The sequence below is a fragment of the Passer domesticus genome, chromosome 4, assembly GCF_036417665.1.
Source record: "Passer domesticus isolate bPasDom1 chromosome 4, bPasDom1.hap1, whole genome shotgun sequence".
Taxonomy (NCBI): Eukaryota; Metazoa; Chordata; class Aves; order Passeriformes; family Passeridae; genus Passer; species Passer domesticus.
In genome coordinates, this window is record NC_087477.1 from 14,180,443 (window position 1) to 14,194,746 (window position 14,304).

The 14,304-nt window shown below is 49.0% G+C and overlaps 1 protein-coding gene across 5 annotated transcripts in view; it reads right to left on the minus strand.

The window, feature by feature from the left end:
- SHROOM3 (shroom family member 3) overlaps nt 1–14,304 on the minus strand; it is a 109,242-nt gene that overhangs the window by 37,605 nt on the left and 57,333 nt on the right. The window contains exon 1 of one of the 5 annotated variants that reach the window (XM_064416220.1): nt 2,195–2,297. The exons of 3 other annotated variants lie outside the window; for them this stretch is intronic. The gene's annotated coding sequence lies outside the window, so the exon portion shown is untranslated. Of the gene's footprint in view, nt 1–1,905; nt 1,996–2,194; nt 2,298–14,304 lie in introns of those variants that run through there. One more of the 5 variants, XM_064416219.1, reaches the window with a different exon arrangement.

Below are 14,304 nucleotides of genomic sequence, written 5' to 3' on the forward strand. Positions count from 1 at the left end.
AGCAAAGTGGGAATCACACAGGGCATTATAAAACACCCTGTTTGATGTCATATCCTCCTGATTTATTTACTTACACTGCTGCTGGGGTGAAGAAGCCCAGGGATGGGATGGACCAGGCTCCACCATGCCATCTGCTCTGCAAACACCAAGTGAAGGATGGTTGCTCACCCAGAGAGCTGACCATTAAGACGGGGTCCACCCTAACTAAATAAAGGCAGGAAGGATGTTTTCCCCATCACTGCTCTTCCCTCAGCAGCCTTCCCAAGTCCATCTGCTCACCGATGCCAGCTGCATCCTCCTGCTAGAGCCCAGCTTTTCACCCATTGCTGCCAGACCTGGGATACTCTGTCCGGGGGGAAGGACTCTACATCACCCTGCTTTTATTCTCATAAAAAATCTGTCCAGGCCTACTGAAGACAGAGGCATTTGTGGAGGCCCCTGGCTGCTGCAGAACCATCTCCCAGAGGCAGGGCTCCCACGTGCTGCGGCAGCAGCCCTCTCTGCAGAGCAATGCCAAATAGGCTGCAGCTGGCCTTGTATGTCTTTATTGCCTTTTGAGCAATGCTGTATAGTTAAACCTCTGGCCTGCTGACCTCTGGAAGATAAGCCTCTGTGATTATTAAATGAACTTTCCTTAAAATTTACAGTAATCCTGATTTCAGTCAAACTGAACTTCCCTCTTCGATTAATGAACCAGAGGTGCCAAGCACCATTTAATGTGGGCCAACAAGCTCTCAATCCTCTAAATCCCCACATTATGGACTTGCAGAGCAGCCCTCCCTCTCCCAGCTGTAGGCTGGCCTGGACTTCACCCCTCTTACTCAAAGGAGTTTTAGGGCATTGATTTTTCCCTACAGTTGTTTCTGCTGGTGTCGAGGAAAAAAATCTGGTCGAGCACCTTGCTTGAGGAGGAGCAGAGTCAGACCCCCATGGCTGAGCAAACACAGAGAGCTGCTGAGCCTCACCCCTCTGCTAAAAGAGCTAAAGGGGGCTCAGGCTGGGAGGAGAAGTGAACGTGTTTCAATGGTGGCACCCAACTAAATTTAAGGGTGGGCTTTTTAGGCAGAAGAACATACAGAGATCAGCGTTTAAAAGGCATTACAGCAGGGAATGAGAAAAGCAGACCTTTGGACCTTGTGAACAGAAGAAGTAGGGGAGAAGTTGGAGTGAAGGCATATGAGGTCTGTGGGACACATTCCTCCCAAATTTACAAAGAAAAATGCTGGCTAAGTGTTCCGTTTGAATACAATTCTCTTCCTAGCCATTTTAAGGAGTCTGTGGGTCACTCCAACCAGGTGATAAAACTTCTCAGCTTCTGTCCCAGTATCTCGTTGCAAGGTGCCTGCCAGCAGAACTCCCTGCAGGAACACTACACTGCTTACTAAAACATGTAACACAGTGAGAGCGCATACGAAACCTCCCGCTGCTGTGATGCCCGGCAACTGTCCGCAGAGAAAGAGCAGTAAAGGGACCCTCAAGCCCCGCAGCAGGACAGTGGATGATGCAGTCCCAGACGTGTCCGTGCACCCACAGCACGACGACGGCGCCTGGAGACCCCTCCGAGTCACGAGTGCCACAAGCGGGCAGCGCGGCACGGCGGGCTCTCATCCCACACCACTTCCCTCCCCGACTGCTTCTTCCCCAGCATCCAGAGGCGCCGAGAACACCGAACGAGAAAACAGCAGTTGGAAAGCGAGGGGGCGGGCGCCCTTCCCCGGGAGACTCCGCCGGTGCCGGCCGAGCCGCGGGGCTGCCGCCTTTTGTTAGCCCGGCCTTGGGAGAAGGAGCGCGCCTGCCCCGCAGCCCCCTCACGCCGGGTCTCGTCCATCCCCCCTCCTCCAGCACCGCGCTCCCCGCGCACCCCCGCTCCCCGCGCATCCCTCTGCCCGCAGCCGCCGCACTCACCGTGCCCCGGGGCGCGGACGGCTCCGCGCTCGCACTGGCGCCGGGCGAGGGCGCCTCCGGCCGCCCCCGGCAGGTGCCGCGGCGGGCAGCCCGCCCCCGGCACCGCCCCGCGCCGCGGGAGCCCCCCCGGCACGGCGGCCGCAGCGCCCCGCCAGCTCGCCCGTCCCGCCGCAGCCCCATCGCCATCCCCATCCCCGGCCAGCTCCGCCCGAGCTGCGCTCAGGGAACGGCGCTCCCTCCAAAGCCCTGCCGCTCTTCTTTCCCGCTCCCTGCGAAAGGCCAGTCGCACCTTGCTGTTAAACGAAGCTGTTGCGGGTGCTTCCGACTGCCACAGCAAAGCCACGTTACTGCTGCGGTGGCTTTAACTGCACCTGCTGTCACCCGCTAGGTTCCTTTCATACGGGACATTTAACCAGCAAATGAGCTGTATTAAATTAATTTTAAAACTACACACAGCTGAACTGTTCTGTCTCACAAAGGAAACTGACAAGATAAACAAACCCTTTCGATTTCTCGTATTGTTGTGAAAAACTAAAGAAAATCCTTCACGCTGCACAATGATTTGTGTTACACAATGATTTGTGTTACACACGGAAGGGGTTCAAGTTTCAATTAAGAATTTGTACTTGTAATGCCCTGCTTTTGGCTGGCACGAAACAAGCACGCTGCTATTATGGAGCCAAGCGGGTTTGTGCCTAGGAATTGAAGTGGCCAGGTGGTGTGGAAGCCTTCCTGGCTGAGGACTGCAGGATTTCATTTTGCCTTTCCCAGTGGTGACAGATGTTGCAGGTGAAACGGAATCAGTTTCTACTTTCCCACCCTGCCACTTGCCATCCTTCTTCCTGCCCTTTTGATGCCAAACACCTGCCTCTCCCTTTCTGCTCTGTACCCTCCTGGTTTTTTATCTGGGAGCTGTTTCCACTCAAGGGGTGGCTCCATGTTGACCCCCGTATTCTGGATTTGCACATGGATGCAAATATAGCGCCTGCCCCTGTAACAACCCTTGAATTCAAACTCCTCTGCAAGCTGATGGCAGCACCAGAGAGCGGTGCAGAATGAAGATGGCAAGTGGGGAAATGTGAGGGAAAGAAAATACCTTTTGAACCCAGAGAGGTGACTGAAGGAGGTGCTGGAAAAGTTGCTCTTCACAATGTATCTGGCCCATAATGGATCTTTTATCCAGGAATATCCAAACATCACCCAAAGACATCCCTGTTTTATATAGAAAGAGACTGATATTTTATAGAGAGAGGGAAAAGGATGTGATCTTATTGTGAGCAGGAAAGAATCCCACTCCCAATATACTCTTCACAAGAGGCACTGGCCTCCCTGAAGCCATTTGTTCACCCACTGTTATCACAACATGTTACATAGATAATTTTACTTCTGTTTATATGTAACTTAATTCTGACCTAGCTTAAAATGGTTCCCGTTGGTCTAATTTGAAGGCAAATATTGAACAGGTGCATCTGTGTCAGGTGAAATTATGCTCAGTCACCCTACTTTTCATGTTCATGTCTCTCTCCCTACCTGCACACTCATAATCAGCAGCCTGAAATGTTTAATACTTCATCAGCTGCAGAAATCATAGTGATAAACCAGTGTGGCAGATGCAGAAAGAAAACCAGAGGTGAGGTTACAAAGGCAGTGAGCATTACTTCTGAGTCCTCATGATGAAACCCATCATGAGGTGGCACCTCTCTCAGCAGATTAAGGGCCATTTCCTGTTTTGTTTTTTTTTTTCACTTGTGCTTCCTAGGGAGGATATTTGGTCTGTATAAAACCTGGGGTGCTGTCACACACCTGTCTTGCCATGGTTTTGAGCTCTCACACCTGGATTTCCACCGGGGACAACAACAGACCCCTCCCATGCACGTGTCTAAGGGGATGTGTCATCAGGATGGGTTAATAATTTCAACAGCTCCAGATCACTGCCTTGTGACACAAAAGGGCAGGTTTGGGAAGCAGGGTTAAACAGCCTGGGAGTAAGGATGACTCAGGTGGTGGTGCCTGCCTTTCTGTCCCCTTTCACAGCAAGAGGCCCCTTCTGATCCAAGCTGAGCACACCCATCACCCAGCTCAAGAGCCGACATCTATAGCCACCAGCCAGGGTGACCCTGCTGCCAGCAGAGCCCCTCTGTGCAGATGTCACCCACTGGAGGCATGGCTTTTGCTATCACCTCTCCCAAAGGCATGATTTCTCCCCTCCCTGACCGGAAATCTACACGGAACACTGTATATTCCCACACCAGCATGTGCAGTGTATGTCACCTGCTCAGGATCATTCCACTAGGACCCAGAAGGACCCATGATAATTTGCACCGTGAAATGACTCCAGATGGTTTTATTGATATTTTAAACGCTTGAAGTGTACTTTGCATCTTGGCCAGCCATTTGGCAAGATACCGAGTGGCAAACAGGGTCACAGACGTTACCGGGCAATGAAACAAAGTCCGGCTTTGGGAGGCGATCATAAAAACCCATCAACGCTTGTCCTTCTGTGATAAAAACAACAACAAAAACATTACCACCGTAGCATAAGGGTCCCCATAACCTTGGACTATTTACTGAAGCATGACAGCACTTAGGATAGCACAGGGACTCGCCCTGAGGCAGATGACAGGCAGCTAATCCAAGTGGGAATTCACTGGGAGGGATCACAACAAGCTCATACTGCTGACAAAACGAAACCTTCCACACAATCCGTGCTGCCCTGGAGCAGCGAGCACGGCCTCCCTTTCAGACTGATGGGGCGTGGGTCAAACACCCACACGGTGGAGCTGAGCTGCTGCACGGAGCTCTGGCTGATGGCAGCCACGTCTCAGAGGTGCTCAGTGTCCACAGCTCACCTCCTGCCAGTGTCCTGGCTGGAATGCCTCACTGGCCCTACACAGCTAAACCCATCCCGGTCACACCTTGGCCTTTGTGCAATTCCCTCCTGATCCTGCTTCAACAGAAAAGCGTTTGTTCCCTGTTCAGGTGGAGCAGCCCCAGATGGCTTGTCCTGTATGGGACAGCACAGCTCAGCTGTCACTGAGCTACCTCCAGAACTCTTTCCACCTGGACCAGCCTACGTGCCCTTCAGTGCTTATTCTGGAAAGAAAAGCACTTCCATACAAAAAAATGAAAGAATGTCTGTAACTAAGCAAGATTTCTCCACCGGGTGACTCTTGTGACACCAGTATCAAATATCATATCCTGCAAGGGGTAAGAACCAGGGGGAGGACTCAGAGGGCTTTTTCCTTTTTTTTTTTTTTTTTTTTTTTGCAGGGTTTTGGTTCCTAACTTGGTGTTTGCTTCCGATGGCAGTTTAATCCTATCTAAGCTCAAGAGCACAGGTCATATAATCTCTCTCAACAATCATGGGTCTTTGTAAGCTTTCCTCTGTCCTGCGGCTGTTCTCACTGCTTTGAAAATGGCTGGACTTACAGAACACCTGAAGAAATCAGAGCTGGACCCTTAAGTGCCCAGATGGATTCCTGACCTGTCTCCCAGCTGCAGCAAGTTGCATTGGAAGCAGAGTGAATTATGGCAGAGACAAATATGAGTTGATGTCAGGAAGGTCTAGTGAAGCCCTTGCCCATCTCCCTGCCCTTTCCCACCTGGATGAAAAGCATGCAGGTAGTTTCACTTCAGCTCCCACATCACAGCCAACTGGCAGCATACACACTGCTGCCATCAGCTCCAGAGCCTGCCAGCTGGGCTGCAACAGGGACAGAGAGCCTAAAAATTCTGTGCACACACCACCGTGATGACACTGCCTTTGTTTGCCTTTGGGAGTAGCTGAAGATGCCCTGGGATTTGCACATCCACATCCCATCCCTTCCCAGAGATGACAGGAACAGCTCTGCTGTGGGGAACCAGAGGACTCAAGTGTTCATCCAGGAGTCCTTTTTCTTTTGCTTTTTTTCTAGTCACCACAAGAACTCCTCCAGTGTTCCTGCTCTCCAGCTGCCCATCTCCCTGGCAGCTGGATGCCTGGTACTGCCATGCCCAGTGAACAGTGTGCTCCTGGGGACATGGGATAACCAAGGAAGGCTCCTTCTTCCTGGTAAAATAAAGCCATGAGGGGGAGGAGCACCACATGCCCACAGTGCTGGCTCTGGAAGAGTGGCCCTGAATCCCTGTGCTCCCCCTCATCCCACACTTGCCTGTTTTCCCAGCCTCTTGTTTCTGGCAACATGAGCTGCTGGACACAGGCCTGGGATATGGCTGGGTCACAGAGATGGGGATAAGCTCTTATTTGAAGGATGGAAAGAAGACATGAAACAGCCCCAAAGGAGCCTGTCCTGTGGCTGCTCCTCATGCTCCTGGCTTGCTGGGCACTGCAGATGCCAGGCTGCAGCACGGTAGGACCCCTCCTGCATTTGCTCAGGCAGCTGGTGTGAAATGCAAGACCCTTGTCACGTCTGCTGGGGGAGGAAGGGAAGGCGTGGGATGCACAGAGGAAACTGGGTTTTGACATAAACCATGGGCTGCATTGAAGAAGGAGGATTTCCTTTGAGGAGAGTTTGCAGTGCTGACCTACCCACAGACCATGAAGAGTGAGAGCACAGAGGGGCTGGAGCCAGGGCCATCAATCAGGGGGGAACAGAGCTCCCAGGGAGGCTCCGGTTTTCCAAAACGTGCCCAGTCGCCTTTTGGTTTGGAAAACTTGAACCATGAGTTGTTCAGAGCCAGGACTCTTTGGATCCATGCCTTTAAAGCTGGGAGAAGTTTAGAGAAACTCCCTGTCTTGGCTCATCTCCAAGTCAAATTAACTCCTGGAAGGTGAGGAGGTTTTCAGATAAATATCAAATCGCTCTCTAATGGGTCAAGGCCATTTTTTCCAGTGAACAAAAAGGATTTTTATTGCATCTCTCTTACACTGCATATCTCAGACTGAACTTAAGATAGCTGTGAAAAAAAATAAGAAATGAGGAAGTCCAAATCCTGCAGCAATGAATAAAACCCATTATTAAATTTCCTCACGAAGACTTCACCCAAATAAACCCAATGAAAAATCAGTTTAAGATTGAACCTAGTCTGAATGCAAGAGGTTTCTATGGAAGTTCACTGTTATGAGGAAATTGTAAGGGGAATTTGGAAAGAAATCACGTATTCACGTGTGCCAACTCAGGGAAGATAATTCCTGGTGTTTTTACTCAACTATCCTGTCCTCTGCACTGAAACTTTCTAGACTATGCCCCCACGTTTTCCCTCAGTTCTTGGTACCACAGTCACTGTGAGCACCTCTCTGTGTGTAGAGATAACCCTAAGAGAGAAACACATCATGATGATGGCATAAAGAGGAAATAGTAGAAGGCTTCTTAAACATTCCAAGGAGAGGAAAAGTGCAGAAAATAGATGTGAATCCACTTTTCCTCCAACATCCCAGAGAGGTGAAAGGAAGGCAGAGAGAATGACAGTTTTCTCTGGCAGTTGAAAAAACCCTCTTTTTCTTCTGAGCTACCGACAAAAAGATTTAGGGAAAAAGGACATTTGTACAGTGAAGAAAAAAAGGAGAAGGCTTTGAAGACTTAATTAACAGACTGTCCCAAGTCACTTCAGTTCAGCTGCATCACAAAAGTCTAACAGAGATCCATGGGACCACAACAACCTGCCCAAGAGAATAAGACACTGTAAACAAAACCAGTCACTCCAAAAACCTACCCCAATTCAAATCCAGGGGGCTGGGAAGGGGAGGAGGCTGCAACTGAGGGCCTGTTTTCCTGCTCACTAATAAATTTAGTGTACAGAACCTTTTGTGAGTCCTTTTTAAGGTTGTTTGTTGATTCAAGCGGCAAACAACAAACTTTGCCTTAATTTATGCTTCTTTAAACATTTCAAGCTTGGGGGGTGCTTTTTATAGGAGTTAATGAGGCAGAATAGGTTCTTTAAGGGGAAGATATTTTCTCACCAAATTAAAACCTGTATTGAAAATAAAATAATGAGATGAAGGTGGCTTTTCTTTCACAAATAAATAAATCTTGGAGTAGGAAACTTCTCACGCACTTGGAACTGTCCTTATCAGAGAGATCTGAGAACAGCAGGTTCACAAGATGTTCTCACTCTCCTTTTTTTTTAAATTTATTTTGCCTTCCTCCTTTCATGTAAACAGTAATAAAGCATTACTTGCTCTAAATGTGCAAACAGTTCCAACATGTGAGAGCAAGGAAACACTGGGAGCTGTTCCCCTTTGCCACAGGAGAGCAAAGAAAGCCCCAGGCAGAGACTTGGCCCCACCATAACCCAGGCAGGGCAGAGAAATGCGCCACATTGTGCCACCTCAGACAGCTGGGCAAGTCTCAGAGTAGCTCCCAGCAAGATCCCAGGTCAGGCTGCATTTTCCAATTAAAAGCTTGCCTCAAATCTACTGCCTTTTGGCAATCTGTTGTAACAGCACAAGGAAAATCAAGTACCAGAGTGGGCAGTGCTGGAAGCTACTGTGACACCAGCAATCGGCACCGGATGTCATTAACTGGGGACAAACAGGCACAACAAGGTCCTGGTGCGACAGGACAGCATCAGGCCTGGTTCCTGTCGGAAAGGGGAAAGAAAGCCTCCCTTTCATGGCGGCTCCAAGCACACTCGAGGAGATAACCCTGTTTGTCTTCGCTGGAAAGGCTGACTGAGCGCCAGCCTCGCAGGCACAAACTGCTCGGCGCAGCCTCCGTGTTGTCATCATATCACAAAAGCTCCACACTGCTGTCTCCTTATCACAAAAGTTTCACACCTCCTTGGTGTGGTTTGGTGGGCAGCTCCTCAGAGCACTGACTCTTCTTCACAGTAGCCAACTGACTCCATTTCCCTTCTCAGCCACCCAGCCCACTCTTTCACAGCACTCTTCTTCTCACTGGCCACAGCTGTGGCCTGGTGAAGTCAGGCCTGTTCCTAATCTTTGGTAACTGGCCCAGCTGCAACTCCTTAGGGGTGAAATTACTTTCTACACTATCTTTATTTCCTTATATTCTATCCCCCCACACCTCCAGACATGCAACTGCACTTCGGGGGCATTCTGGGTTTCACTGAAATTTTAGTATTTTCCATGGAAAAAAGCCCACCTTTTTGGCTTACTCCTTACCAAAAGGAATTTGGATGTTTGTGGTGTTTTGCTGAATTATCCCTAGTGTATGGGCAAGAATGGGGCTGAGCCTGCTCTGGAGTGCAAATACAGTGTTTTCCCTTCCATCTTTGGAAATCTGCAGACAAGGCAGCCACAAGCAACCTCGTTGCCTGTAACTTCACCCAGGCTGCTGGGAGCTTTGCGGGAAGGCAGTGCTGACCCTCCTGCTAGGCTGACCAGGGCTGGGTAAGTCCAGTGCTCCCGTGGGAAGCCGCGGCAAAGCCGGTGCCTTATGCAATGGAGCACCAGCTCACCTCAAATTTCAAAGCAGCTGCAAGACCCAGCACCACGACAGGAGGGTATGAATGGGGCTGTTTTCATATCTGCCATGCAAATGTCTGTTAGCACAGCAGTGTTATCCGTTGTTATCCGCAAACAGCGGGATTTTATCCGCCGGTCTCCCTCTCTGATCATGGAAAATGTATACACAGGATAGCCAAAGGAACTTGAGCCGGCAGCCAGCCACTCCCCGTGAAATCACATACTGCAGGAATGACAAAAGGAGCTCAACAGGCACCAAAAAGTCAACACCCAGGGGAATTCCAGCGTTTGGGAAGATCGGGCCCTGCAAACCCAAGTGCTGTGTGGAGCTAACCTGCTAAGCAGCTGTGAGAGAGAGATCAGCCAGAGAATGACTAGGAGAGATAAAAAAAAAATAAATTCTGTCCTCCTCTCTCAGCAACAGTGCCCTAGAATTAGCTGCAGCCATGGAAAGGCATGGAGGCACTTCCCAAGGAGGAGGGAAAGTGAGGAATGTATCAAGAAATCTCCACAGGAGTCCCCAAAGGCAGGCAGGGAGAACAGAGGGTCTGCAAAGGGACACTTCTGGCTGGAATGAGGTGTCAGTGTCTGAAACATCAAGAAGAAACATTTTCAAGCTGTGAGCCCATATCAATGGGATATGAAGATGAAGCAGAGAGACTCTAAGGGCTAAAATCACATAAACTGGATGAAAGCATCTCCAGCATGTTGGAGTCTGGAGGGATAGGAGGCAAAGCTTCCTCATGAATTTCGCCTCCTCTTTGTTGTGCACATATCCACAAAGGGCAGTCTGAAATTCCTCAGTACACTGAGCATCAGCTGGGAATGTTTAATGGGCTCTTCCACTTGAAATTAAACTCTAAATAAAGGGAAAATCCCTCTTAGGTGCTGTGGACATGATGCCTGCTCCAAAGCTGCTGAATGGAATGGAAAACCTTTTGCTGAGAACCTGTGGCTCCCTTCAGTTATGATTGCTCTGGCCAGCACTCACAAATTCATTTCTAATTAAGAGCTATGAACCAGACTCCAGATCAGATGGTATCAATCTGCATAACTCCCTTTCTCCTCTGTCCCTGGTGGTTCTGGAAGGCAAAATCCCCCTGCTGTCTGTGCAAGTCCCAGGTGTCCCAGTCACAGGGAGGAGCTGCACCTGGCTGCAGACACAACCCCAAGAGCTGTGCTGGGCTGTGGAGCAACAAAATTGGGCCAATGGGCTCGGAGTTCAATCCTCCTTCTCACAGGGACTCCCTGCCAGGTCAAGGCATTGGACCTTGGAGTGGGACTGTAACTACAGCTGGTCAAAAATTTACTGCAGACGCTGGTTCTGTTCAATGAAATACCTGCAGGAAATGGCCACTGATTCACTCACATGGTTAAAAAGAAATTGAACTGTTTTCAGGTTTTTTGGAATGGAATGAGGATCCTCCAGATCAGCCTCTCACATGAATGATTTATTTAGTTGTGTTTATTTTTTTTTTTCTTTCATCACTGAATCCTCTATTTCAGACTTTCGGTCTTTCATTCACTGGGTTTTTTTACAACCCTTTGATTGTCAGTTCGTCCCCCACAACTTCTACTGATTTTCTTCTTTTTCTAAGCTCTCATGTCTTCAATAAAGGATGTAGTTTTAAAATAGAACAGTCTTTTATTGTAGCAATTTACATTTTAGATATTATCATGAGTGAATGAGCTAAAGCAAATTTGTTCTAACTTTTCCCAACCTGTGTTGGTTCTGCAGTGCTAACAGTTTTTCAGAGAATTCAGCATTTTATAATCTTTCAGACACACTCTGGTCCAGCCCTCCACCTTGAGTAAATATATGGTGAGTGAGACTTTGGATTCACCTAATAAGCCAATGGATGTCACTGTTGCTCTGCACAAACCAAAATGGGAAAGCAAAGAAAGATGATTAAACCAAAATAAAGTTACAGGAGAGAGTTCTCTGACCTGGTCTGTGCTGGTTACATTGGGCAATTCCCTCAGGGGCTTCCTAAGTGCATGTCCAAGGTATCCCACATTAACTACAGAGATAAGGTCAGGCTAACAGCTGGGTGTAAAAGAGGAGGGCTTCAGGAAGGTTCCTAAGCTGTTTAACCCCTTCAGGTGCAGCCTGCCCTGAAACCTCAGCAGCAAGAGGCATTTGTCAATGAGTTTCCTGGGAAGGACCCACCCTGGAGCAGCAGGATGCTCCGGGCTGGGACGAAGTAGGTCACCAAGAGACTCCGCAGCCACGGCCAGAGCTGCAGCTGCCGCATTTCTAGGTCAGTGCTCACTCCTGCTTGAATGGGTTGATAAAGGTTTAAGAAACAAGTGGAGGTTTTGGTTGCATTCCTGTGTGCCAGGCAGCAGTTCAACAGCTCGTGAGAGCTGCTGTCACTTGAGAATTGCTGCTGCAATGAGGGGTGGTTTACACTGAATTACTGACAGAGCTCAGGGAAACCAGGAGAGAAAGGCAGGGTCACCAGAGCACAGAAATCAAGGCTCAGAAGTAGAGATAGAAGTTTTGAATGCTGTGAGAAAAAATGAAGAAAAACGGTTCAAAAGTATAAGGAGTCTGAAGTTTCTGATCCTGTCTAGGTCTGTGAAACTGTCCTCAGTCAGAACTGTCCCTAATATACAGGGACTCTGCTTCTGTGACAAGACCTCAAGCAACTGGAATTTGTTTCCTGGAAGGAAGAATATTATTTGATCAATTGGGAAAGAAAATGCCTGAGGTTGATCCAAATTTCATATATTTGGATCTAAAATACATTTGGGATAAGTGCAGTTATTCCAAAGTGATGGTAAGAAGAGTAATTCCATTTCCTGCAGATGCTGTTTAGCAAGCCAGATCTATGCAAACCCATAAAGCCAAACCAGGAACCTCAAATGCCAAGTGTTTAGCACTGGAACAAAACCACTGCACCACACCGCTCCCGCCAAGTGAGGAACTCGGTCTGAGACACTGTCAAGGTGCTGATGAGCGAAATTCATTTGCTATCCTGTGAGATCCCCAGGAAGATCTCTGAGCCCTATCTCAGAGCAGGCTGAGCTTGTTGAAGTCTCTGCCAAGACCCAGCAGCCTGTGAGCTGCCTAATTGCAGCAGGCAGGAAGGAGCCTGTGGTAAAGCCTGTGTCAGGCACAGCTGTAGTTACTGTCTGTGCCTGCTCCGAGGACGTGGGGCTGTTCCACACAGCCACGCTCTGTCTGCTCTGCCCTGTCATTAGTCCTCAAAGAGACACCTCACCAACGCCTTCCTGCAATGACAGCTGCACCTACCACTTGTGTAAAGGCACACTTACACTAACCTTTGCTTTTTTAACTTTCAAAACCTGCCGACTAAATGCTCAGGTGCCTGAACTCCCTTGTACGGTTGGACAAAGTTTTGCTTCCCCTGTAGGAATGAAGTCACTATCTGCAAGTCAACTGGTCTCAAAAACCTTTCTGCCTGCTTCCATGCAGCAGTTCCATCCAGGTTTTCCAGAGGTTTTGCAATGGCACTTTTGGAACTGGCCATTTCCCACCAGGTATCCTCAGCTGTGGCAGAGGGAAAAGCCCAGGGAGCCACTCCACATCCTAACTTTGATGCTGTGATACCATGATGTTGCTCACCCTGTGCTGACGTCAATTAAACCCTTGTTAACTTCCATCACTAAAACAAATTCTGGTTTATTTACATTGGAAGAGGCCAAGTCGAGGAATTTGCACTTAATGCTTATCGAGTAAACAGCAAAAGAAAAACACTTGACTCTCTGAGTGGTACAGAATGACATAACCCAGAGCTGGGTAAAACAGGTAAAAACTAACATCTTAGACATCTAAGTAAAAATGCCTCCATACAAGTATGTCTAAACTAAAGCTCACAATAATTTCCTTGGTGTTGTCATGGATAGAAAGTACTTTTGAAAAGCCAAGCTAGCTATATCTTAATTCCCAGATATTTGGTCTGCAAGGAAAGTAATCACTTCAACAGTGGTGCTTTCAGGAACTGCACAGTAACTCAAGACTACGTGACAACAGAGCTCTGAAAGAGGCATCATTTCATGGCTGAAAACAAGCCCGTGCCCTAAATCTGCTCTAAAGGAGAGAGGCCACCTTGCCAAAACCCCAGAATAATTTGCACTAAGTATGGTGCCACTGGCAGGCACAGTGCCCTGGCAGAAAAGGAAGGTGTCCTGTAATTTCATAAGGTCAAGTTTAAATTATAACATACTCTGTTGCTATAAAACAAGGCTGCTGCACACCTGGTATCATTAGGCCCTAACTCCTGGTGGGTGAAAACCCTCAGCGCCACCACAGTTAATTATGCACCCATGTGAAGGCTAAGAAGTTGTTTCCTAGAATTGGATCAAAAGGGTTGAAAACTCAGAGTTAGCTCTGGAAAACACATCTATCTGCAGCCTTTTGTACTTCAGCTAACTCCTGAATCTCACCCCCAGCCCTGGACAAACACAGCAGCAGAAAAGGAGCAAATACCATGCACTTGATAGGGATGGTGAGCAAGCACACAAAGGCCGGACTTGTCTGAGCGACACAGTGCCACCTGTGATTAACCTCCCAGGTGATATGATGCTGTTCTGATCAGCTTGTCATCATCTAAACATCAGAAAGACACATTCTCACAATATGGAATGCACACAAAGCAGCCAGCAGAGCAGCCCGCCAAGAGCAGCATGGCCAGGCTGGGGCAGGCTGGCACCGCCTTGCAGCTGAATGCCACCTCCTGTGCCCAGCTGGTTGTGTCAGCACTACAGATCCAGCTGTGCTCACCATTCACGCCTAAAAGAACAAGCAAACAGCACCAGAGAGAACCAGAGGTGACAGCAAAGCGCAGCGTCCCAGCTCACCGAGCCTCCGAGCGTCCCATCCCTCACCAAAGCAGGCGGACAAAACCAGCAGCAGTGCCTTGCTCTCCCCTGCCACCGAAGGGAGCTGAAGTTTTCCTGACAGGTGAGGAAGCAGAAGGCGCCGGTGCCCAGGCGGGCGTGCAGTGCCACAGGGTACACACCGTCGGGATGCGCTCCAGAGGGCCAGGAGCTTCCTGAGGGCCTGC